At 48.7% G+C, this 25,405-nt stretch overlaps 1 long non-coding RNA gene across 1 annotated transcript in view; it reads right to left on the bottom strand.

The window, feature by feature from the left end:
- The window catches only part of LOC132210821 (uncharacterized), a 39,153-nt gene extending 16,087 nt beyond the window's left edge, over positions 1-23,066 (bottom strand). The window contains exon 1 of the long non-coding RNA XR_009446997.1: positions 22,910-23,066. This is a non-coding gene — a long non-coding RNA (uncharacterized LOC132210821). The remainder of the gene's footprint in view (positions 1-22,909) is intronic.
- Between the last annotated feature and the right edge of the window lie 2,339 nt (positions 23,067-25,405).

Here is a 25,405-nt window from a genome sequence, read left to right as displayed (position 1 = left end):
ACTGCACCCATTTCACACAGTCACTGCATCTCCTTTTCCTCAGACACTGCATCCTATTTCCCTCAGTATCTGCGTCACATTTCCGACAGAAACTGCATCACATTTCACTCAGTCTCAGCACCCCATTTCACTCAGTCACTGCCTCCCAATTCATGCAGTCACTCCGTCCCATTTCACTCACTCAGTGCGTACCATTTCCCTCAGTCACTGCATCCCATTTCTATCAGTCGCGACATCCCATTTCCCTCAGTCACTGCATCCCATTACCATCAGTCACTGCATCCCATTCACTCAGTCACTGCATCCCATTTCACTCAGTCACTGCATCCCATTTCACTCAGTCACTGCTTCCCATTTCACTCAGTCACTGCATCACATTACCCTGAGTCACAGCATCCCATTTCACTCAGTGACTGCATCACATTTCACACAGTGACTGCATCCCATTTCACTCAATCACTGCCTCCCATTTCCCACAGTCACTGCAACCCATTTCCCACAGTCACTGCAACCCATTTCCCACAGTCACTGCGTCTCCTTTCCATCAGTCACAGCATCCCATTTCCCTCAGTCAGAGCATCGCATTTAACTCAGTCACTTCATCCCATTTAACTGAGACAGTGAATCTCATTGAACTGAGACGGTGCATCCCATTACCCTCAGTCACAGCATTCCATTTCCCTCAGTTACTGCATCTCATTTCCATCAGTCAATGCATCCCATTTCACTCAGCCACTGCATCCCATTTCACTCAGCCACTGCATCCCATTTCACTCAGCCACTGCATCCCATTTCACACAGTCACTGCATCACATTTCACTCAGTCACTGCATCACATTGCACTCAGTGACTGCATCGCATTTCACGCAGTCACTGCATCCCAATTCCCTCAGTCACTGCATCCCATGTCCGTGTGTCACTGCATCCCATGTCCGTGTGTCACTGCATCCCATGTCCCTCAGTCACTGCATCCCATGTCCCTCAGTCACTGCATCACATTTCACTCAGTCACTGCATCACATTGCACTCAGTCACTGCATCACATTGCACTCAGTCACTGCATTACATTGCACTCAGTGACTGCATCGCATTTCACTCAGTCACTGCATCCCATTTCACGCAGTCACTGCATCCCAATTCCATCAGTCATTGCATCCCATGTCCGTGTGTCACTGCATCCCATGTCTCTCAGTCACTGCATCTCATGTCCCTCAGTCACTGCATCCCATGTCCCTCAGTCACTGCATCCCATTTCCCTCAGTCAGTGCATCACATTTCCTTCAGACACTGCAGCTCATGTCACTCTGTCACTGCATCCAATTTCCATCAGTCACTGCATCCCATTTCACCCAGTCACTGCATCCCATTGCACTCACTGATGCATCCCATTTCACTCAGTCACTGCATCACATTGCACTCAGTGACTGCATCGCATTTCACGCAGTCACTGCATCCCAATTCCCTCAGTCACTGCATCCCATGTCCATGTGTCACTGCATCCCATGTCCGTGTGTCAGTGCATCCCATGTCCCTCAGTCACTGCATCCCATGTCCCTCAGTGACTGCATCACATTTCACTCAGTCACTGCATCACATTGCACTCAGTCACTGCATCACATTGCACTCAGTCACTGCATCACATTGCACTCAGTCACTGCATCACATTTCACTCAGTCACTGCATCCCATTTCACGCAGTCACTGCATCCCAATTCCATCAGTCATTGCATCCCATGTCCGTGTGTCACTGCATCCCATGTCCGTGTGTCACTGCATCCCATGTCTCTCAGTCACTGCATCTCACGTCCCTCAGTCACTGCATCCCATGTCCCTCAGTCACTGCATCCCATTTCCCTCAGTCACTGCATCACATTTCCTTCAGACACTGCAGCTCATGTCACTCTGTCACTGCATCCAATTTCCATCAGTCACTGCATCCCATTTCACTCAGTGACTGCATCACAGTTCACTCAGTGATGCATCCCATTTCACTCAGTCACTGCATCACATTGCACTCAGTGACTGCATCGCATTTCACGCAGTCACTGCATCCCATATCACCCAGTCACTGCATCCGATTGCACTCACTGATGCATCCCATTTCACTCAGTCACTGCATCACATTGCACTCAGTGACTGCATCGCATTTCACGCAGTCAATGCATCCCAATTTCCTCAGTCACTGCATCCCATGTCCATGTGTCACTGCATCCCATGTCCATGTGTCACTGTATCCCATGTCCCACAGTCACTGCATCCCATGTCCCTCAGTGACTGCATCACATTTCACTCAGTCACTGCATTACATTGCACTCAGTAACTGCATCGCATTTCACTCAGTCACTGCATCCCATTTCACTCAGTCACTGCATCCCAATTCCATCAGTCACTGCATCCCATGTCCGTGTGTCACTGCATCCCATGTCCGTGTGTCACTGCATCCCATGTCCCTCAGTCACTGCATGCCATGTCCCTCAGTCACTGCATCCCATGTCCCTCAGTCACTGCATCCCATGTCACTCAGTCACTGCGTCCCTTTTCGGTCAGGCACTGTATCCCATTTCCCTCAGTCACTGCACCCCATGCCTGCTCGGGCACTGATTCCCTATTAACTCAGAAACTCCTTCCCAGTACCTCTGTCACTGCAGCTCATGTCACTCTGTCACTGCATCGCATTTCCATCAGACAGTGCATCTCATTTCACTCAGTCACTGCGTCCCATGTCCCTCAGTCACTGCATCCCATTTCACTCAGTGACTGAATCACATTTCACTCAGTCAGTGCATCCCATTTCCCTCAGTCACTGCATCCCATGTCCCTCAGTCAGTGCATCCCATTTCCCTCAGTCACTACATCCCAATTCCCTCAGTCACTGAATCCCATGTCCGTGCGTCACTGCATCCCATGTCCGTGTGTCACTGCATCCCATGTCCGTGTGTCACTGCATCCCATTTCCCTCAGTCACGGCATCCCATGTCCCTCAGTCACTGCTTCCCATGTCCCTCAGTCACTGCTTCCCATGTCCCTCAGTCACCGCATCCCATTTCACTCAATCACTGCATCCCATTTCACTCAGTCACTGCATCTCCTTCACCATAGTCACTGCATCCCATTTTCATCTCTCACTGTTCCCAGTATCTCACAGACGCTGCATTCAATTTCCCACACTCACTGCATCCCATTTCCCATCGTGGCAGCATCTCCTTTCCCTCAGTCTCTGCATCGCATTTCACTCAGTGATTGCATCCCATTTCCCTCAGTCACTGCTTCCCATGTCCCTCAGTCACTGCATCCCATTTCACTCAGTGACTGAATCACATTTCACTCAGTCAGTGCATCCCATTTCCCTCAGTCACTGCATCCCAATTCCCTCAGTCACTGAATCCCATGTCCGTGCGTCACTGCATCCCATGTCCGTGTGTCAATGCATCCCATGTCTCTCAGTCACTGCATCTCATGTCCTTCAGTCACGGCATCTCATGTCCCTCAGTCACTGCATCCCATGTCCCTCAGTCACTGCATCCCATTTCACTCAGTCAGTGCGGCCCTTTTCGGTCAGGCACTGTATCCCATTTCCCTCAGTCACTGCACCCAAAGCCCGCTCGGGCACTGATTCCCTATTAACTCAGTCACTCCTTCCCAGTACCTCTGTCACTGCAGCTCATGTCACTCTGTCACTGCATCGCATTTCCATCAGACAGTGCATCTCATTTCGCTCAGTCACCGCATCCCATTTCCCTCAGTCACGGCATCCCATTTCCCTCAGTCACTGCATCCCATGTCCCTCAGTCACTGCTTCCCATGTCCCTCAGTCACTGCTTCCCATTTCACTCAGTCACTGCATCCCATTTCACTCAATCATTGCATCCCATTTCACTCAGTCACTGTATCCCATTTCCTTCAGTCACTGCCTCTCCTTCACCACAGTCACTGCATCCCATTTCACGCAGTCACTGAATCGTATTTTACTCAGTCAATGCATCCCATTTCACTCAATCACTGCATCTCCTTCACCAAAGTCACTGCATCCCGTTTCCATCAGTCACTGTTTCCCTGATCTCACAGACGCTGCATTCAATTTCCCACACTCACTGCATCCCATTTCCCATCGTCACAGCATCTCCTTTCCCTCAGTCTCTGCATCGCAATTCACTCAGTGATTGCATCCCATTTCCCTCAGTCACTGCATCCCATTTCCCTCAGTCACTGCATCCCATTTCCGTCAGTCACTGCCTGCCATTTCCCTCAGTCACTGCATCCCATTGCACTCACTGATGCATCCCATTTCAAGCAGTCACTGCATCACATTTCCATCAGTCACTGCATCCCATTGCACTCACTGATGCATCCCATTTCAAGCAGTCACTGCATCACATTTCCATCAGTCAGTGTTTCCCGTATCTCACAGACGATGAATTCAATTTCCCACACTGACTGCATCCCATTTCCCTCAGTCACTGCATCCCATTTCCCTCAGTCACTGCATCCAATTTCCATCAGTCACTGCATCCCATTTCACCCAGTCACTGCATCCCATTGCACTCACTGATGCATCCCATTTCAAGCAGTCACTGCATCACATTTCACTCAGTCACTGCATCACATTGCACTCAGTGACTGCATCGCATTTCACGCAGTCACTGCATCCCAATTCCCTCAGTCACTGCATCCCATGTCCGTGTGTCACTGCATCCCATGTCCGTGTGTCACTGCATCCCATGTCCGTGCGTCACTGCATCCCATGTCCCTCAGTCACTGCATCCCATGTCACTCAGTCACTGCATCCCATGTCACTCAGTCACTGCGTCCCTTTTCGGTCAGGCACTGTATCCCATTTCCCTCAGTCACTGCACCCCATGCCCGCTCGGGCACTGATTCCCTATTAACTCAGAAACTCCTTCCCAGTACCTCTGTCACTGCAGCTCATGTCACTCTGTCACTGCATCGCATTTCCATCAGACAGTGCATCTCATTTCACTCAGTCACTGCGTCCCATGTCCCTCAGTCACTGCATCCCATTTCCGTCAGTCACTGCATCCCATGTCCCTCAGTCACTGCTTCCTATGTCCCTCAGTCACTGCATCCCATTTCACTCAGTCACAGCATCCCATTTCACTCAATCACTGCATCCCATTTCACTCAGTCACTGCATCTCCTTCACCACAGTCACTGCATCCCATTTCACGCAGTCACTGAATCGTATTTTACTCAGTCACTGCATCCCATTTCACTCAATCACTGCATCTCCTTCACCATAGTCACTGCATCCCGTTTCCATCAGTCACTGTTTCCCTTATCTCACAGACGCTGCATTCAATTTCCCACACTCACTGCATCCCATTTCCCATCGTCACAGCATCTCCTTTCCCTCAGTCTCTGCATCGCAATTCACTCAGTGATTGCATCCCATTTCCCTCAGTCACTGCATCCCATTTCCCTCAGTCACTGCATCCCATGTCCGTGTGTCACTGCATCCCATGTCCGTGTGTCACTGCATCCCATGTCCCTCAGTCACTGCATCCCATGTCCCTCAGTCACTGCTTCCCATTTCACTCAGTCACTGCATCTCATTTCACTCAGTCACTGCATCTCATTTCACTCAGTCACTGCATCCCATTTCACTCAGCCACTTCATCCTATTTCACTCAGTGACTGCATCACAGTTCACTCAGTGACTGAATCACAGTACACTCAGTGAGTGCATCATATTTCACTCAGTGACGGAATCACATTTCACTCAGTGACGGAATCACGTTTCACTGAGTCACTGCGTCGCATTTCACGCAGTCACTGCATCCCTTTCCCCTCAGTCACTGCATCCCATTTCACTCTGTCACTGCATCCCATTTCACTCTGTCACTGCATCCCTTTTCACTCAGTCACTGCATCCCATTTCACTCAGTCACTGCATCCCATTTCACTCTGTCACTGCATCCACTTTCACTCTGTCACTGCATCAGAGTTCACTCTGTCACTGCATCCCATTTCACGCAGTCACTGCATCCCATTTCACACAGTCACTGCATCCCATTTCACACAGTCACTGCATCCCATTTCACACAGTCACTGCATCACATTTCAGTCAGTCAGTGCATCCCATTTCACTCAGTCGCTGCATCCCCTTCACCACAGTCAGTGCATCCCATTTCCATCAGTCATTGATTTCGTATCTCACAGACAGTGCATTCTATGCTTCTCATTTCACTTCGTCACTGCAGCTCATGTCGCTCTGTCACTGCATCCAATTTCCATCAGTCAGTGCATCGCATTTCACTCAGTCAATGCATCTCATTTCCGTCAGTTACTGCATCATATTTCCATCAAACAAGGCATCTCATTTCACTCAGTCACTGCATCGCATTTCACTCAGTCAGTGCTTACCATTTCACTTAGTCACTGCATGTCATTTCACACAGTCACTGCAACCCATTTCCCTCAGTCACTGCATCCCATTTCACTCAGTCACTGCATCCCATTTCACTCAGTCACTGCATCACATTTCACTCAGTCACTGCATCTCCTTCACCATAGTCACTGCATCCCATTTTCATCTCTCACTGTTCCCAGTATCTCACAGACGCTGCATTCAATTTCCCACACTCACTGCATCCCATTTCCCATCGTGGCAGCATCTCCTTTCCCTCAGTCTCTGCATCGCATTTCACTCAGTGATTGCATCCCATTTCCCTCAGTCACTGCTTCCCATGTCCCTCAGTCACTGCATCCCATTTCACTCAGTGACTGAATCACATTTCACTCAGTCAGTGCATCCCATTTCCCTCAGTCACTGCATCCCAATTCCCTCAGTCACTGAATCCCATGTCCGTGCGTCACTGCATCCCATGTCCGTGTGTCACTGCATCCCATGTCTCTCAGTCACTGCATCCCATTTCCGTCAGTCACTGCATCCCATTTCCCTCAGTCACTGCATCACATTTCCTTCAGACACTGCAGCTCATGTCACTCTGTCACTGCATCCAATTTCCATCAGTCACTGCATCCCATTTCACCCAGTCACTGCATCCCATTGCACTCACTGATGCATCCCATTTCAAGCAGTCACTGCATCACATTTCCATCAGTCACTGTTTCCCGTATCCAACAGACGATGAATTCAATTTCCCACACTCACTGCATCCCATTTCCCTCAGTCACTGCATCCCATTTCCCTCAGTCACTGCATCACATTTCCTTCAGACACTGCAGCTCATGTCACTCTGTCACTGCATCCAATTTCCATCAGTCACTGCATCCCATTTCACGTAGTCACTGCATCCCATTTCAGTCAGTCACTGCATCCCATTTCACTCAGTCACTGCATCTCCTTCACCACAGTCACTGCATCCCATTTTCATCACTCACTGTTCTCCGTATCTCACAGACGCTGCTTTCAATTTCCCACACTCACTGCATCCCATTTCCCACAGTCACAGCATCTCCTTTCCCTCAGTCTCTGCATCGCATTTCACTCAGTGATTGCATCCTACTTCCCAAAAATACTGAATCCCTTTTCCCTCAGTCACAGCATCTCATTTCACTCAGTCACTGCATCCCATTACCCTCAGTTACTGCATCCCATTTCACTCAGTCACTGCATCCCATTTCACTCAGTCACTGCATCCCATTACCCTCAGTCACTGCATCCCATTACCTTCAGTCGCAGGATCCCATTTCCAACAGAAACTGCATACCATTTCCTTCACTCAGTGCATCCCAGTTCACTCAGTCTCGGCATCTCATTTCCCTCAGTCACTGCATCACATTTCCCTCAGTCACTGCATCCCATGTCCCTCAGTCACTGCATCTCACGTCCCTCATTCACTGCATCCCACGTCCCTCAGTCACTGCATCCCATTACGCTCAGTCACTGCATCCCATTTCCCTCAGTCAGTGCATCCCATGTCCCTCATTCACTGCATCCCACGTCCCTCAGTCACTGCATCCCATTTCACTCAGTCACTGCATCCCATTTCCCTCAGTCACTGCATCCCATGTCCCTTAGTCAATGCATCCCATGTCCCACAGTCACTGCATGTCAATTCACTCAGTCACTGCATCCCTATTCACACAGTCACTGCATCCCAGTTCACACAGTCACTGCATCCCAGTTCACACAGCCACTGCATCCCAGTTCACACAGCCACTGCATCCCAGTTCACACAGCCAGTGCATCCCATTTCACACAGCCACTGCATCCCGTTTCACTCAATGCTTCACTTTACACTCAGTCAGGGCATCCCATTTCCATCTGTCACTGCGTCCCATTTCCTCAGTCACTGCATCTCCTTTCCACAGTCACGGCAATCCCATTTCACTCAGTCACTGCATCCCATTGCCCTCAGTCACTGCATCCGATTGTCCTCAGTCACTGCATCCCATTGTCCTCATTCACTGCATCCGATTCCCCTCAGTCACTGCATCCCATTTCACTCAGTCACTGCATCCCATTTCACTCAGTCACTGCATCCCATTACCCTCAGTCACTGCATGCCATTACCCTCAGTCACTGCATCCCATTACCTTCAGTCGCAGGATCCCATTTCCAACAGACACTGCATACCATTTCCATCAGTCACTGCATCCCAGTTCACTCAGTCTCGGCATCTCATTTCTCTCAGTCTCGGCATCTCATTTCCCTCAGCCACTGCATCCCATTTCCCTCAGTCACTGCATCCCATTTCCCTCAGTCACTGCATCCCATTTCCCTCAGTCACTGCGTCCCATTTCCATCAATCACTGCATCCCATTTCCCAGTCACTGCATCCCATTCCACTCAGCCACTGCATCACAGTTCACTCAGTGACTGAATCATAGTTCACTCAGTGACTGAATCACAGTTCACTCAGTCACTGCATCCAATGGTCCTCAGTCACTGCATCCCATTTCCATCAGTCACTGCATCCCATTTCCCACAGTCACTGCATCTCCGTTCCTCAATCACTGCATGTCATTTCACTCAGTGTCTGCAGCCCATTTCACCTCAGTCACTGCATCCCATTACCATCAGTCACTGCATCCCATTACCCTCAGTCACTGCATCCCATTACCTTCAGTCGCAGGATCCCATTTCCAACAGACACTGCATACCATTTCCATCAGTCACTGCATCCCAGTTCACTCAGTCTCGGCATCTCATTTCTCTCAGTCACTGCATCCCATTTCCCTCAGTCACTGCATCCCATTTCCCTCAGTCACTGCATCCCATTTCCCTCAGTCACTGCGTCCCATTTCCATCAATCACTGCATCCCATTTCCCAGTCACTGCATCCCATTCCACTCAGCCACTGCATCACAGTTCACTCAGTGACTGAATCATAGTTCACTCAGTGACTGAATCACAGTTCACTCAGTCACTGCATCCAATGGTCCTCAGTCACTGCATCCCATTTCCATCAGTCACTGCATCCCATTTCCCACAGTCACTGCATCTCCGTTCCTCAATCACTGCATGTCATTTCACTCAGTGTCTGCAGCCCATTTCACCTCAGTCACTGCATCCCATTACCATCAGTCACTACATCCCATTACCCTCAGTCACTGCATCCCAGTACGCTCAGTCACAGCATCCCATTTTCCTCAGACACTGCATCCCATTTCCCTCAGACAGTGCATCTGATTTCCATCAGTCACTGCATCCCATTTCCATCAGTCATTGCATCCCATTAACCACAGTCACTGCATCGCGTTAACCTCAGTCACTGCATCACATTACCCTCAGACAGAGCATCCTATTTCCCACATTCACTGCATCTCCTTTCCCTCAGTCAATGCTTCACATTCCACTGAGTCACTGCATCCCATTCCACAGTGTCACAGCATCCCATTTCACTCAGTGACTGCAACCCATTACCCTCAGTCACTGCATCCCATTTCCATCAGTCACTGCGTCCCATTCATCTCAGTCACTGAATCCCAGTTCCCTCATTCACTGCATCCCATTTATCTCAGTCACTGAATTCCATTTCCCTCAGACACTGCTTCCCATTCCCCACAGTCACTGAATCCCATTTCCATCAGTCACTGCATCCCATTACCCTCAGTCACTGCATCCCAGTACGCTCAGTCACAGCATCCCATTTTCCTCAGTCACTGCATCCCATTTCCCTCAGTCACTGCATCACATTACCCTCAGTCACTGCATCCCATTACCCTCAGTCACTGCATCCCACTTCACTCAGTCACTGCATCCCATTTCACTCAGTCACTGCATCACATTACCCTCAGTCAATGCATCCCATTGTCCTCAGTCACTGCATCCCATTACCCTCAGTCACTGCATCCCACTTCACTCAGTCACTGCATCCCATTTCACTCAGTCACTGCATCCCATTAACTTCAGTCGCAGGATCCCATTTCAAACAGACACTGCATCTCATTTCCCTCAGTCACTGGATCCCATTACGCTCAGTCACAGCAGCCCATTACCCTCAGTCACTGCATCCCATTTCACTCAGTCACTGCATCCCATTACCCTCAGTCACTGCATCCCATTACCCTCAGTCACTGCATCCCATTACCTTCAGTCGCAGGATCCCATTTCCAACAGAAACTGCATACCATTTCCTTCACTCAGTGCATCCCAGTTCACTCAGTCTCGGCATCTCATTTCCCTCAGTCACTGCATCACATTTCCCTCAGTCACTGCATCCCATGTCCCTCAGTCACTGCATCTCACGTCCCTCATTCACTGCATCCCACGTCCCTCAGTCACTGCATCCCATTACGCTCAGTCACTGCATCCCATTTCCCTCAGTCAGTGCATCCCATGTCCCTCATTCACTGCATCCCACGTCCCTCAGTCACTGCATCCCATTTCACTCAGTCACTGCATCCCATTTCCCTCAGTCACTGCATCCCATGTCCCTTAGTCAATGCATCCCATGTCCCACAGTCACTGCATGTCAATTCACTCAGTCACTGCATCCCTATTCACACAGTCACTGCATCCCAGTTCACACAGTCACTGCATCCCAGTTCACACAGCCACTGCATCCCAGTTCACACAGCCACTGCATCCCAGTTCACACAGCCAGTGCATCCCATTTCACACAGCCACTGCATCCCGTTTCACTCAATGCTTCACTTTACACTCAGTCAGGGCATCCCATTTCCATCTGTCACTGCGTCCCATTTCCTCAGTCACTGCATCTCCTTTCCACAGTCACGGCAATCCCATTTCACTCAGTCACTGCATCCCATTGCCCTCAGTCACTGCATCCGATTGTCCTCAGTCACTGCATCCCATTGTCCTCATTCACTGCATCCGATTCCCCTCAGTCACTGCATCCCATTTCACTCAGTCACTGCATCCCATTTCACTCAGTCACTGCATCCCATTACCCTCAGTCACTGCATGCCATTACCCTCAGTCACTGCATCCCATTACCTTCAGTCGCAGGATCCCATTTCCAACAGACACTGCATACCATTTCCATCAGTCACTGCATCCCAGTTCACTCAGTCTCGGCATCTCATTTCTCTCAGTCTCGGCATCTCATTTCCCTCAGCCACTGCATCCCATTTCCCTCAGTCACTGCATCCCATTTCCCTCAGTCACTGCATCCCATTTCCCTCAGTCACTGCGTCCCATTTCCATCAATCACTGCATCCCATTTCCCAGTCACTGCATCCCATTCCACTCAGCCACTGCATCACAGTTCACTCAGTGACTGAATCATAGTTCACTCAGTGACTGAATCACAGTTCACTCAGTCACTGCATCCAATGGTCCTCAGTCACTGCATCCCATTTCCATCAGTCACTGCATCCCATTTCCCACAGTCACTGCATCTCCGTTCCTCAATCACTGCATGTCATTTCACTCAGTGTCTGCAGCCCATTTCACCTCAGTCACTGCATCCCATTACCATCAGTCACTGCATCCCATTACCCTCAGTCACTGCATCCCATTACCTTCAGTCGCAGGATCCCATTTCCAACAGACACTGCATACCATTTCCATCAGTCACTGCATCCCAGTTCACTCAGTCTCGGCATCTCATTTCTCTCAGTCACTGCATCCCATTTCCCTCAGTCACTGCATCCCATTTCCCTCAGTCACTGCGTCCCATTTCCATCAATCACTGCATCCCATTTCCCAGTCACTGCATCCCATTCCACTCAGCCACTGCATCACAGTTCACTCAGTGACTGAATCATAGTTCACTCAGTGACTGAATCACAGTTCACTCAGTCACTGCATCCAATGGTCCTCAGTCACTGCATCCCATTTCCATCAGTCACTGCATCCCATTTCCCACAGTCACTGCATCTCCGTTCCTCAATCACTGCATGTCATTTCACTCAGTGTCTGCAGCCCATTTCACCTCAGTCACTGCATCCCATTACCATCAGTCACTACATCCCATTACCCTCAGTCACTGCATCCCAGTACGCTCAGTCACAGCATCCCATTTTCCTCAGACACTGCATCCCATTTCCCTCAGACAGTGCATCTGATTTCCATCAGTCACTGCATCCCATTTCCATCAGTCATTGCATCCCATTAACCACAGTCACTGCATCGCGTTAACCTCAGTCACTGCATCACATTACCCTCAGACAGAGCATCCTATTTCCCACATTCACTGCATCTCCTTTCCCTCAGTCAATGCTTCACATTCCACTGAGTCACTGCATCCCATTCCACAGTGTCACAGCATCCCATTTCACTCAGTGACTGCAACCCATTACCCTCAGTCACTGCATCCCATTTCCATCAGTCACTGCGTCCCATTCATCTCAGTCACTGAATCCCAGTTCCCTCATTCACTGCATCCCATTTATCTCAGTCACTGAATTCCATTTCCCTCAGACACTGCTTCCCATTCCCCACAGTCACTGAATCCCATTTCCATCAGTCACTGCATCCCATTACCCTCAGTCACTGCATCCCAGTACGCTCAGTCACAGCATCCCATTTTCCTCAGTCACTGCATCCCATTTCCCTCAGTCACTGCATCACATTACCCTCAGTCACTGCATCCCATTACCCTCAGTCACTGCATCCCACTTCACTCAGTCACTGCATCCCATTTCACTCAGTCACTGCATCACATTACCCTCAGTCAATGCATCCCATTGTCCTCAGTCACTGCATCCCATTACCCTCAGTCACTGCATCCCACTTCACTCAGTCACTGCATCCCATTTCACTCAGTCACTGCATCCCATTAACTTCAGTCGCAGGATCCCATTTCAAACAGACACTGCATCTCATTTCCCTCAGTCACTGGATCCCATTACGCTCAGTCACAGCAGCCCATTTCACTCAGTCACAGCAGCCCATTTCACTCAGTCACTGCATCCCATTTCAAGCAGTCACTGCATCCCATTTCAAGCAGTCACTGCATCCCATTTCATTCAGCCTCTGCATCACATTTAACTCAGTCACTGCATCTCACTTCACTCAATCACTGCAGGCCATTTCACTCATTGACTGCATCCTATTTCACTCTGACACCGCGTCCCGTTTCCCTCAGTCACTGCATCCCATTACCGTCCGTCACTCCATCCAATTACTGTCAGTCACTGCATCCCATTTTGATCAGTCACTGCATCCCATTACACTCAGTCACTGCATCCATTTGACACAGTCACTGCATCCCATTTCCCTCAGTCACTGCATCCCATTTCCACCAATTACTGCATCCCATTTCCCTCAGACACTGCATCCCATTCCCCACAGTCACTGAATCCCATTTCCCACATTCACTGCATCCCATTTCCATCAGTCACTGCATCCCATTTATCTCAGTCACTGCATCCCATTTATCTCAGTCACTGCATCCCATTCCCCACAGTCACGGCATCCCATTCACTTGAGTCACAGCATCCCATTTCAAACAGAAACTGCATCTCCTTTCCCTCAGTCACTGCATCCCTATTCACACAGTCACTGCATCCCAGTTCACACAGCCACTGCATCCCAGTTCACACAGCCAGTGCATCCCATTTCACACAGCCACTGCATCCCGTTTCACTCAATGCTTCACTTTACACTCAGTCAGGGCATCCCATTTCCATCTGTCACTGCGTCCCATTTCCTCAGTCACTGCATCTCCTTTCCACAGTCACGGCAATCCCATTTCACTCAGTCACTGCATCCCATTGCCCTCAGTCACTGCATCCGATTGTCCTCAGTCACTGCATCCCATTGTCCTCATTCACTGCATCCGATTCCCCTCAGTCACTGCATCCCATTTCACTCAGTCACTGCATCCCATTACCCTCAGTCACTGCATCCCATTTCACTCAGTCACTGCATCCCATTACCCTCAGTCACTGCATCCCATTACCCTCAGTCACTGCATCCCATTACCTTCAGTCGCAGGATCCCATTTCCAACAGACACTGCATACCATTTCCATCAGTCACTGCATCCCAGTTCACTCAGTCTTGGCATCTCATTTCTCTCAGTCACTGCATCCCATTTCCCTCAGTCACTGCATCCCATTTCCCTCAGTCACTGCATCCCATTTCCCTCAGTCACTGCATCCCATTTCCCTCAGTCACTGCGTCCCATTTCCATCAATCACTGCATCCCATTTCCCAGTCACTGCATCCCATTCCACTCAGCCACTGCATCACAGTTCACTCAGTGACTGAATCATAGTTCACTCAGTGACTGAATCACAGTTCACTCAGTCACTGCATCCAATGGTCCTCAGTCACTGCATCCCATTTCCATCAGTCACTGCATCCCATTTCCCACAGTCACTGCATCTCCGTTCCTCAATCACTGCATGTCATTTCACTCAGTGTCTGCAGCCCATTTCACCTCAGTCACTGCATCCCATTACCATCGGTCACTGCATCCCATTACCCTCAGTCACTGCATCCCATTACCTTCAGTCGCAGGATCCCATTTCCAACAGACACTGCATACCATTTCCATCAGTCACTGCATCCCAGTTCACTCAGTCTCGGCATCTCATTTCTCTCAGTCACTGCATCCCATTTCCCTCAGTCACTGCATCCCATTTCCCTCAGTCACTGCATCCCATTTCCCTCAGTCACTGCGTCCCATTTCCATCAATCACTGCATCCCATTTCCCAGTCACTGCATCCCATTCCACTCAGCCACTGCATCACAGTTCACTCAGTGACTGAATCATAGTTCACTCAGTGACTGAATCACAGTTCACTCAGTCACTGCATCCAATGGTCCTCAGTCACTGCATCCCATTTCCATCAGTCACTGCATCCCATTTCCCACAGTCACTGCATCTCCGTTCCTCAATCACTGCATGTCATTTCACTCAGTGTCTGCAGCCCATTTCACCTCAGTCACTGCATCCCATTACCATCAGTCACTACATCCCATTACCCTCAGTCACTGCATCCCAGTACGCTCAGTCACAGCATCCCATTTTCCTCAGACACTGCATCCCATTTCCCTCAGACAGTGCATCTGATTTCCATCAGTCACTGCATCCCATTTCCCTCAGTCATTGCATCCCATTAACCACAGTCACTGCATCGCGTTAACCTCAGTCACTGCATCACATTACCCTCAGACAGAGCATCCTATTTCCCACATTCACTGCATCTCCTTTCCCTCAGTCAATGCTTCACATTCCACTGAGTCACTGCATCCCATTCCACAGTGTCACAGCATCCCATTTCACTCAGTGACTGCAACCCATTACCCTCAGTCACTGCATCCCATTTCCATCAGTCACTGCGTCCCATTCATCTCAGTCACTGAATTCCATTTCCCTCAGACACTGCTTCCCATTCCCCACAGTCACTGAATCCCATTTCCATCAGTCACTGCATCCCATTTATCTCAATCACTGCATCCCATTCCCCACAGTCACTGCATCCCATTCCCCACAGTCACTGCATCCCATTTCCCTCAGTCACTGCATCACATTACCCTCAGTCACTGCATCCCATTACCCTCAGTCACTGCATCCCACTTCACTCAGTCACTGCATCCCATTTCACTCAGTCACTGCATCACATTACCCTCAGTCAATGCATCCCATTGTCCTCAGTCACTGCATCCCATTACCCTCAGTCACTGCATCCCACTTCACTCAGTCACTGCATCCCATTTCACTCAGTCACTGCATCCCATTAACTTCAGTCGCAGGATCCCATTTCAAACAGACACTGCATCTCATTTCCCTCAGTCACTGGATCCCATTACGCTCAGTCACAGCAGCCCATTTCACTCAGTCACAGCAGCCCATTTCACTCAGTCACTGCATCCCATTTCAAGCAGTCACTGCATCCCATTTCAAGCAGTCACTGCATCCCATTTCATTCAGCCTCTGCATCACATTTAACTCAGTCACTGCATCTCACTTCACTCAATCACTGCAGGCCATTTCACTCATTGACTGCATCCTATTTCACTCTGACACCGCGTCCCGTTTCCCTCAGTCACTGCATCCCATTACCGTCCGTCACTCCATCCAATTACTGTCAGTCACTGCATCCCATTTTGATCAGTCACTGCATCCCATTACACTCAGTCACTGCATCCATTTGACACAGTCACTGCATCCCATTTCCCTCAGTCACTGCATCCCATTTCCACCAATTACTGCATCCCATTTCCCTCAGACACTGCATCCCATTCCCCACAGTCACTGAATCCCATTTCCCACATTCACTGCATCCCATTTCCATCAGTCACTGCATCCCATTTATCTCAGTCACTGCATCCCATTTATCTCAGTCACTGCATCCCATTCCCCACAGTCACGGCATCCCATTCACTTGAGTCACAGCATCCCATTTCAAACAGACACTGCATCTCCTTTCCCTCAGTCACTGCATCCCTATTCACACAGTCACTGCATCCCAGTTCACACAGCCACTGCATCCCAGTTCACACAGCCAGTGCATCCCATTTCACACAGCCACTGCATCCCGTTTCACTCAATGCTTCACTTTACACTCAGTCAGGGCATCCCATTTCCATCTGTCACTGCGTCCCATTTCCTCAGTCACTGCATCTCCTTTCCACAGTCACGGCAATCCCATTTCACTCAGTCACTGCATCCCATTGCCCTCAGTCACTGCATCCGATTGTCCTCATTCACTGCATCCGATTCCCCTCAGTCACTGCATCCCATTTCACTCAGTCACTGCATCCCATTACCCTCAGTCACTGCATCCCATTTCACTCAGTCACTGCATCCCATTACCCTCAGTCACTGCATCCCATTACCCTCAGTCACTGCATCCCATTACCTTCAGTCGCAGGATCCCATTTCCAACAGACACTGCATACCATTTCCATCAGTCACTGCATCCCAGTTCACTCAGTCTCGGCATCTCATTTCTCTCAGTCACTGCATCCCATTTCCCTCAGTCACTGCATCCCATTTCCCTCAGTCACTGCGTCCCATTTCCATCAATCACTGCATCCCATTTCCCAGTCACTGCATCCCATTCCACTCAGCCACTGCATCACAGTTCACTCAGTGACTGAATCATAGTTCACTCAGTGACTGAATCACAGTTCACTCAGTCACTGCATCCAATGGTCCTCAGTCACTGCATCCCATTTCCATCAGTCACTGCATCCCATTTCCCACAGTCACTGCATCTCCGTTCCTCAATCACTGCATGTCATTTCACTCAGTGTCTGCAGCCCATTTCACCTCAGTCACTGCATCCCATTACCATCAGTCACTGCATCCCATTACCCTCAGTCACTGCATCCCATTACCTTCAGTCGCAGGATCCCATTTCCAACAGACACTGCATACCATTTCCATCAGTCACTGCATCCCAGTTCACTCAGTCTCGGCATCTCATTTCTCTCAGTCACTGCATCCCATTTCCCTCAGTCACTGCATCCCATTTCCCTCAGTCACTGCGTCCCATTTCCATCAATCACTGCATCCCATTTCCCAGTCACTGCATCCCATTCCACTCAGCCACTGCATCACAGTTCACTCAGTGACTGAATCATAGTTCACTCAGTGACTGAATCACAGTTCACTCAGTCACTGCATCCAATGGTCCTCAGTCACTGCATCCCATTTCCATCAGTCACTGCATCCCATTTCCCACAGTCACTGCATCTCCGTTCCTCAATCACTGCATGTCATTTCACTCAGTGTCTGCAGCCCATTTCACCTCAGTCACTGCATCCCATTACCATCAGTCACGACATCCCATTACCCTCAGTCACTGCATCCCAGTACGCTCAGTCACAGCATCCCATTTTCCTCAGACACTGCATCCCATTTCCCTCAGACAGTGCATCTGATTTCCATCAGTCACTGCATCCCATTTCCCTCAGTCATTGCATCCCATTAACCACAGTCACTGCATCGCGTTAACCTCAGTCACTGCATCACATTACCCTCAGACAGAGCATCCTATTTCCCACATTCACTGCATCTCCTTTCCCTCAGTCAATGCTTCACATTCCACTGAGTCACTGCATCCCATTCCACAGTGTCACAGCATCCCATTTCACTCAGTGACTGCAACCCATTACCCTCAGTCACTGCATCCCATTTCCATCAGTCACTGCGTCCCATTCATCTCAGTCACTGAATCCCAGTTCCCTCATTCACTGCATCCCATTTATCTCAGTCACTGAATTCCATTTCCCTCAGACACTGCTTCCCATTCCCCACAGTCACTGAATCCCATTTCCATCAGTCACTGCATCCCATTTATCTCAATCACTGCATCCCATTCCCCACAGTCACTGCATCCCATTCCCCACAGTCACTGCATCCCACTTCACTCAGTCACTGCATCCCATTTCACTCAGTCACTGCATCACATTACCCTCAGTCAATGCATCCCATTGTCCTCAGTCACTGCATCCCATTACCCTCAGTCACTGCATCCCACTTCACTCAGTCACTGCATCCCATTTCACTCAGTCACTGCATCCCATTTCACTCAGTCACTGCATCCCATTAACTTCAGTCGCAGGATCCCATTTCAAACAGACACTGCATCTCATTTCCCTCAGTCACTGGATCCCATTACGCTCAGTCACAGCAGCCCATTTCACTCAGTCACAGCAGCCCATTTCACTCAGTCACTGCATCCCATTTCAAGCAGTCACTGCATCCCATTTCAAGCAGTCACTGCATCCCATTTCATTCAGCCTCTGCATCACATTTAACTCAGTCACTGCATCCCACTTCACTCACTCACTGCAGGCCATTTCACTCATTGACTGCATCCTATTTCACTCTGACACCGCGTCCCGTTTCCCTCAGTCACTGCATCCCATTACCGTCCGTCACTCCATCCAATTACTGTCAGTCACTGCATCCCATTTTGATCAGTCACTGCATCCCATTACACTCAGTCACTGCATCCATTTGACACAGTCACTGCATCCCATTTCCCTCAGTCACTGCATCCCATTTCCACCAATTACTGCATCCCATTTATCTCAGTCACTGAATTCCATTTCCCTCAGTCACTGCATCACATTACCCTCAGTCACTGCATCCCATTACCCTCAGTCACTGCATCCCACTTCACTCAGTCACTGCATCCCATTTCACTCAGTCACTGCATCACATTACCCTCAGTCAATGCATCCCATTACCCTCAGTCACTGCATCCCATTACCCTCAGTCACTGCATCCCACTTCACTCAGTCACTGCATCCCATTTCACTCAGTCACTGCATCCCATTTCACTCAGTCACTGCATCCCATTAACTTCAGTCGCAGGATCCCATTTCAAACAGACACTGCATCTCATTTCCCTCAGTCACTGGATCCCATTACGCTCAGTCACAGCAACCCATTTCACTCAGTCACAGCAGCCCATTTCACTCAGTCACTGCATCCCATTTCAAGCAGTCACTGCATCCCATTTCAAGCAGTCACTGCATCCCACTTCACTCAATCACTGCAGGCCATTTCACTCATTGACTGCATCCTATTTCACTCTGACACCGCGTCCCGTTTCCCTCAGTCACTGCATCCCATTACCGTCCGTCACTCCATCCAATTACTGTCAGTCACTGCATCCCATTTTGATCAGTCACTGCATCCCATTACACTCAGTCACTGCATCCATTTGACACAGTCACTGCATCCCATTTCCCTCAGTCACTGCATCCCATTTCCACCAATTACTGCATCCCATTTATCTCAGTCACTGAATTCCATTTCCCTCAGACACTGCATCCCATTCCCCACAGTCACTGAATCCCATTTCCCACATTCACTGCATCCCATTTCCATCAGTCACTGCATCCCATTTATCTCAGTCACTGCATCCCATTTATCTCAGTCACTGCATCCCATTCCCGACAGTCACGGCATCCCATTCACTTGAGTCACAGCATCCCATTTCAAACAGACACTGCATCTCCTTTCCCTCAGTCACTGCATCCCTATTCACACAGTCACTGCATCCCAGTTCACACAGCCACTGCATCCCAGTTCACACAGCCAGTGCATCCCATTTCACACAGCCACTGCATCCCAGTTCACACAGCCACTGCATCCCAGTTCACACAGCCACTGCATCCCAGTTCACACAGCCAGTGCATCCCATTTCACACAGCCACTGCATCCCGTTTCACTCAATGCTTCACTTTACACTCAGTCAGGGCATCCCATTTCCATCTGTCACTGTGTCCCATTTCCTCAGTCACTGCATCTCCTTTCCACAGTCACGGCAATCCCATTTCACTCAGTCACTGCATCCCATTGCCCTCAGTCACTGCATCCGATTGTCCTCAGTCACTGCATCCCATTGTCCTCATTCACTGCATCCGATTCCCCTCAGTCACTGCATCCCATTACCCTCAGTCACTGCATCCCATTACCCTCAGTCACTGCATCCCATTACCCTCAGTCACTGCATCCCATTACCTTCAGTCACAGGATCCCATTTCCAACAGACACTGCATACCATTTCCATCAGTCACTGCATCCCAGTTCACTCAGTCTCGGCATCTCATTTCTCTCAGTCACTGCATCCCATTTCCCTCAGTCACTGCATCCCATTTCCCTCAGTCACTGCATCCCATTACCCTCAGTCACTGCGTCCCATTTCCATCAATCACTGCATCCCATTTCCCAGTCACTGCATCCCATTTCCCTCAGTCACTGCATCCCATTTCACTCAGTCACTGCATCACATCACCCTCAGTCACTGCATCCCATTGTCCTCAGTCACTGCATCCCATTACCCTCAGTCACTGCATCCCATTACCCTCAGTCACTGCATCCCATTACCCTCAGTCACTGCATCCCACTTCACTCAGTCACTGCATCCTATTTCACTCAGTCACTGCATCCAATTTCACTGAGTCACTGCATCCCGTTTCACTGAGTCACTGAATCACATTTGTTGTTCTCACTTGAATGCAATGGTCATGAATCTCCTCCAATGGTTGGTCATGTATTTCCAATGCAAAATTTTACCAAGTTTTGATTTTCAATTTTGATTACATGTGTCTCCTCTATTCTATAGGACGCTGCAATAAACTCAAATTTGACGAATCATAAATTAACCACCATTACCTACAGAGTTAATTTCATCAAACAGATCCAATTAGAATTGTCACATTCCCAAATCCTGATTCACGTTTTTCTAATTATGGGCCACGTGGTTAAGAAAAAAGACACTTAGAATCACAGAGATGTACAGTCGGGAAACAGATCCTTTGGCCCAATTTGTCTATGTTGACCAGATATCCTAAATTAATTTAGTCCCATTTGCCAGCATTTGGCCCATATTCCTCTCAACCCAGCCTATTCATATACCCATCCACATGCCTTTTAAATGTACAAGCCTCCATCACTTCCTCTGGCAGCTCACTCCATACATGCACCACTATGAAAAAAATCCGGTCCATTTTAAATCTTCCCTCTCTCATTTTTAACCTATTCCCTCCAGTTTTGGCTTCCAGCAATCCGGGGAAAAGATCTTGGCTGTTCGCTCTATCCACGTCCCTCGTAATTGTATAAACTTCTATATGGTCAGCCCTGAACTCCAAAGTTCCAAGAAATAGCTGCCTGTTCAATCCCACGGTATACCTCCTACCTCCGATGCTGGTAACATCCTTTTAGAGCTTCTCTGAACCCTTTCAAGTTTGCAACATACAACAATACAGCGCAGAACAGGCCCTTCGGCCCTCAATGTTGCGCCGACATCCTTCCTCTCGCAAGGAGACCAAAATCGATTGCAGTATTCCAAAAGCAGCCGAACCAACGTCCTACATGGCTGCTAAGTGATCTCCCAACTCCTATACTCAATGCACTGACCGATAAAGGCGAGCACACCAAATGTCTCCTTCATATCCTTTCTACCGGTGGCTGTACTTTGATGGAACTACGAAACTGCACTCCAGCGTGCTGCCCTGATTTGCCTTTCCAAAATGTAGCACCTCACATTTGTCTAAAATCAACACCACCTGCCATTCCTCAGTTTATTGGCCCTTGTCAATGTCCCATTGTATTCTGAGGTGACCTTCTTGGCTGGCTACTACACCTTCAATCATTGGGAAACTTACTAACCACACCTTCTATTTTCATGTCCAAATCATTGCATCACTTCAACTCCCCCTCCCACTCCCTGAATGACATGTCCATCCTGGGCCTCTTCCAGTGTCACAACCAAACCACCCAGAAACTGGAGGAGCAGCACCTCATATTCCGCCTCGGGAGCTTCCAACTCAACAGCCTCAATGTGGACTTGGCCACCCTCAAAATCTCCCCACCCGCCAACCTCATCCCAAGACTAGTTCCTCCCCTCATCCCCGCCTCCATGACCTGTCCGCCTTCTCTCCCACCTATCCACTCCTCCCACCTCACTGACCAACTCCCACCACTGCTTGGAATTATTCTTCTTTTCACACTTCATCAGCTCAATGTTATTTCTAAAATCTATTTTCCAATTGTTGGAAAAAGTGAGAAAAAGAGAAGTAAAAGAAGTTACATTCTTACCACTCGTGAAATCTCTGAATATTCTTCTGTTGAAAGGCCGCCAAGGAACGATGCAATTCTTTTGTCACAAACGCTGTGAGGGAGACATCTTTTTCGGTTCCACTAACTCCACCCTAAGGAAGACAAACCCACGTAACATACCTAGTGACTTAAAGCATACTCTATTGTTGCCCAAGGTGGAGAGCTGGATGAACACAGCAGGTCAAGCAGCATCAGAGAAGCAAGAAAGCTGATGTTTCGGGACGAGACCCTGCTTCAGAAAATTGGCGCTGGAGAATCTGAGATAACAAGGTGTAGAGCCGAATGATACTGCTTGGCCTGCTGTGTTCATCCAGCTTTACACCTTCTTATCTCAGATTCTCCAGCATCTGCAGTTCCTACTACCTCTATTGTAGCCCTTTCACTTTACTGAACTAATATGAGCCAGTAGTTTTGTTTAGGCTCGTGTAATCTTACGGTTATTGGCCTGTACAAAATCCTGAATTAATTTTGATCGACTGACGGGAGGAGAGATGAATTTTATAGAAATTTTTGTTTTCTACCAATTTGCAGAGGGCATCGTGGGCGATTGAAGGACAGTGTTATTATCCTCCAGGTCTGTGGACTGCATCATTACCAACTTGCCCATTTGCATACACATACAATATTCATTATGTACCAATGAAACATAATAAACCAATACTGCGTACTAAAAACAACCCTCACATATCAATGGAAATTTAAATATTTATCATAGAGTTTGAAGGATTGAATTCAATGATAAAAAGCAAAAACCAGTGAAGATGAGTGCAGTTGGTCAGCACTTTTGCCACTAAGTGGAGGTTGGCAGTTTGAGGCCACCCAGGAACAAACAAGCTCTGTCTAACTCCAAGGGCAGCACGGTGGCTCAGTGGTTAGCACTGCTGACTCACAGCGCCAGGGACCCAGGTTCGATCCCACCGTTGGACGATTTTCTATGCGGAGTTTGTACATTCTGCCCAAGCCTGCACGGGTTCCTGCTGGGTGCTCTGGTTTCCTCCCACAGTCCAAAGATGTGCAGGCTAGGTGTATGGGCCATGCCAAACTTGCCCATTGTGTTTAGGGATGTGTAGATTAGGTGTGTTAGTCATGGGAAATGTAGGGTTACTGAGGAAAGGGTTGGGGGATGAGTCAGGGTGAGATGCTCTTTGGAAGGTGGCTGTGGACCTCTTGGGTCAAAAGGGGCTTGTTTCCACACCGTAGGGATTCTATGATATGGAAGTATCTTTTGAAGTGGACATTCATGGGTATGCTGTAATAGAGACCTTGAAATACTGCACAACAAATATTTGGAACTAGACTGTCAATTCAGACATAGCATCAAAAAAGGTCATGGAAGTTGTCACCGATATAAAGCAGGATTGATGAAAATCCAGCAGGAAATGGTGACAAAAGGCACAGTATCTTTTATTCATCTCCAGTTATTTTGTCCAAGGCACTGGATGCTGGCAGGATTGAAACATTTAAGAAATGCTTCACAAATCACATATAAGGACCTGCACATCTTTGAACAATGGGAGGAAACTGCAGCACCTGGCAGAAACCCCTCGCAGACGCGGGGAGGACGTGTCAATTCCACACAGATATTTACCCAAGACTGGAATCTCAATTGGCTCCCCAGTGCATGAGCAGCTCTAACCACTGAGCAACTACCTTGCCCAGAAGGGCTTTTATAAGCGCATACATTATTTCCATTAAGACAGATCCAATCCTCTATGTCCAATCAAAATAACATATTGTAGATATCATGACAACAATCATAAATGATTTTGAACAAGTAAATCAAAAAACTTGAAATAGTTTCCAAGCCTAAACACGAGATATGGTGCAGTTAAGATGAATAGTGCAACAACAAAAAGGCCATATTTTATGTGACAATCGGTAACACTTGAAAACTTGCAACAATTCGTCGCCAGTAGTGCTCTGAAGTGGCGTGATGGTGCACTCCTTCAGACACTGGAATGAAACACCAAAGATCACAAATTCTCCTTCAATACCGTGTTGTAACAGTGACGGCATCAACCTGTGTTTATGGGCCTGACTGGAAACCCACACAACATGCATAAACAAAAAAATAATCTCAGGTGATAGGAGAAAAAAATGTATGTATGCAACGTCTTTGAAAAGCAATTATTTGTCGCGGCTGCAAGCCCATAAGAAATCTCATTTCGCAGATTATATTCATTTGTACTGCAGGTCATGCCAGTCAGAATCAGTTTTCGTTTCATGACAGATAACTAAAATGTCCATTACAATGAACTTTGGTTGATCAGAAGATTTTAAGTAAGGACTATGTCTTGTGTGAGCTGACGGCATTGGGGGATGGAGAAGGTACATGCACTGCTGGCATCTTGACACCATTGAATGAGCAAGCGTGGACGCAAAGGTTGTAACAGGTAACAATTGCACAGGCAATATCTTTTGAGCTCCTTCCGAGCAGGCCTGTAATACTCTAAAGCTGTGCCAGACCCTCACTTC

This window comes from Stegostoma tigrinum, chromosome 21, assembly GCF_030684315.1.
Source record: "Stegostoma tigrinum isolate sSteTig4 chromosome 21, sSteTig4.hap1, whole genome shotgun sequence".
Lineage (NCBI taxonomy): Eukaryota > Metazoa > Chordata > Chondrichthyes > Orectolobiformes > Stegostomatidae > Stegostoma > Stegostoma tigrinum.
This window is presented reverse-complemented; position numbering and strand designations above follow the sequence as displayed.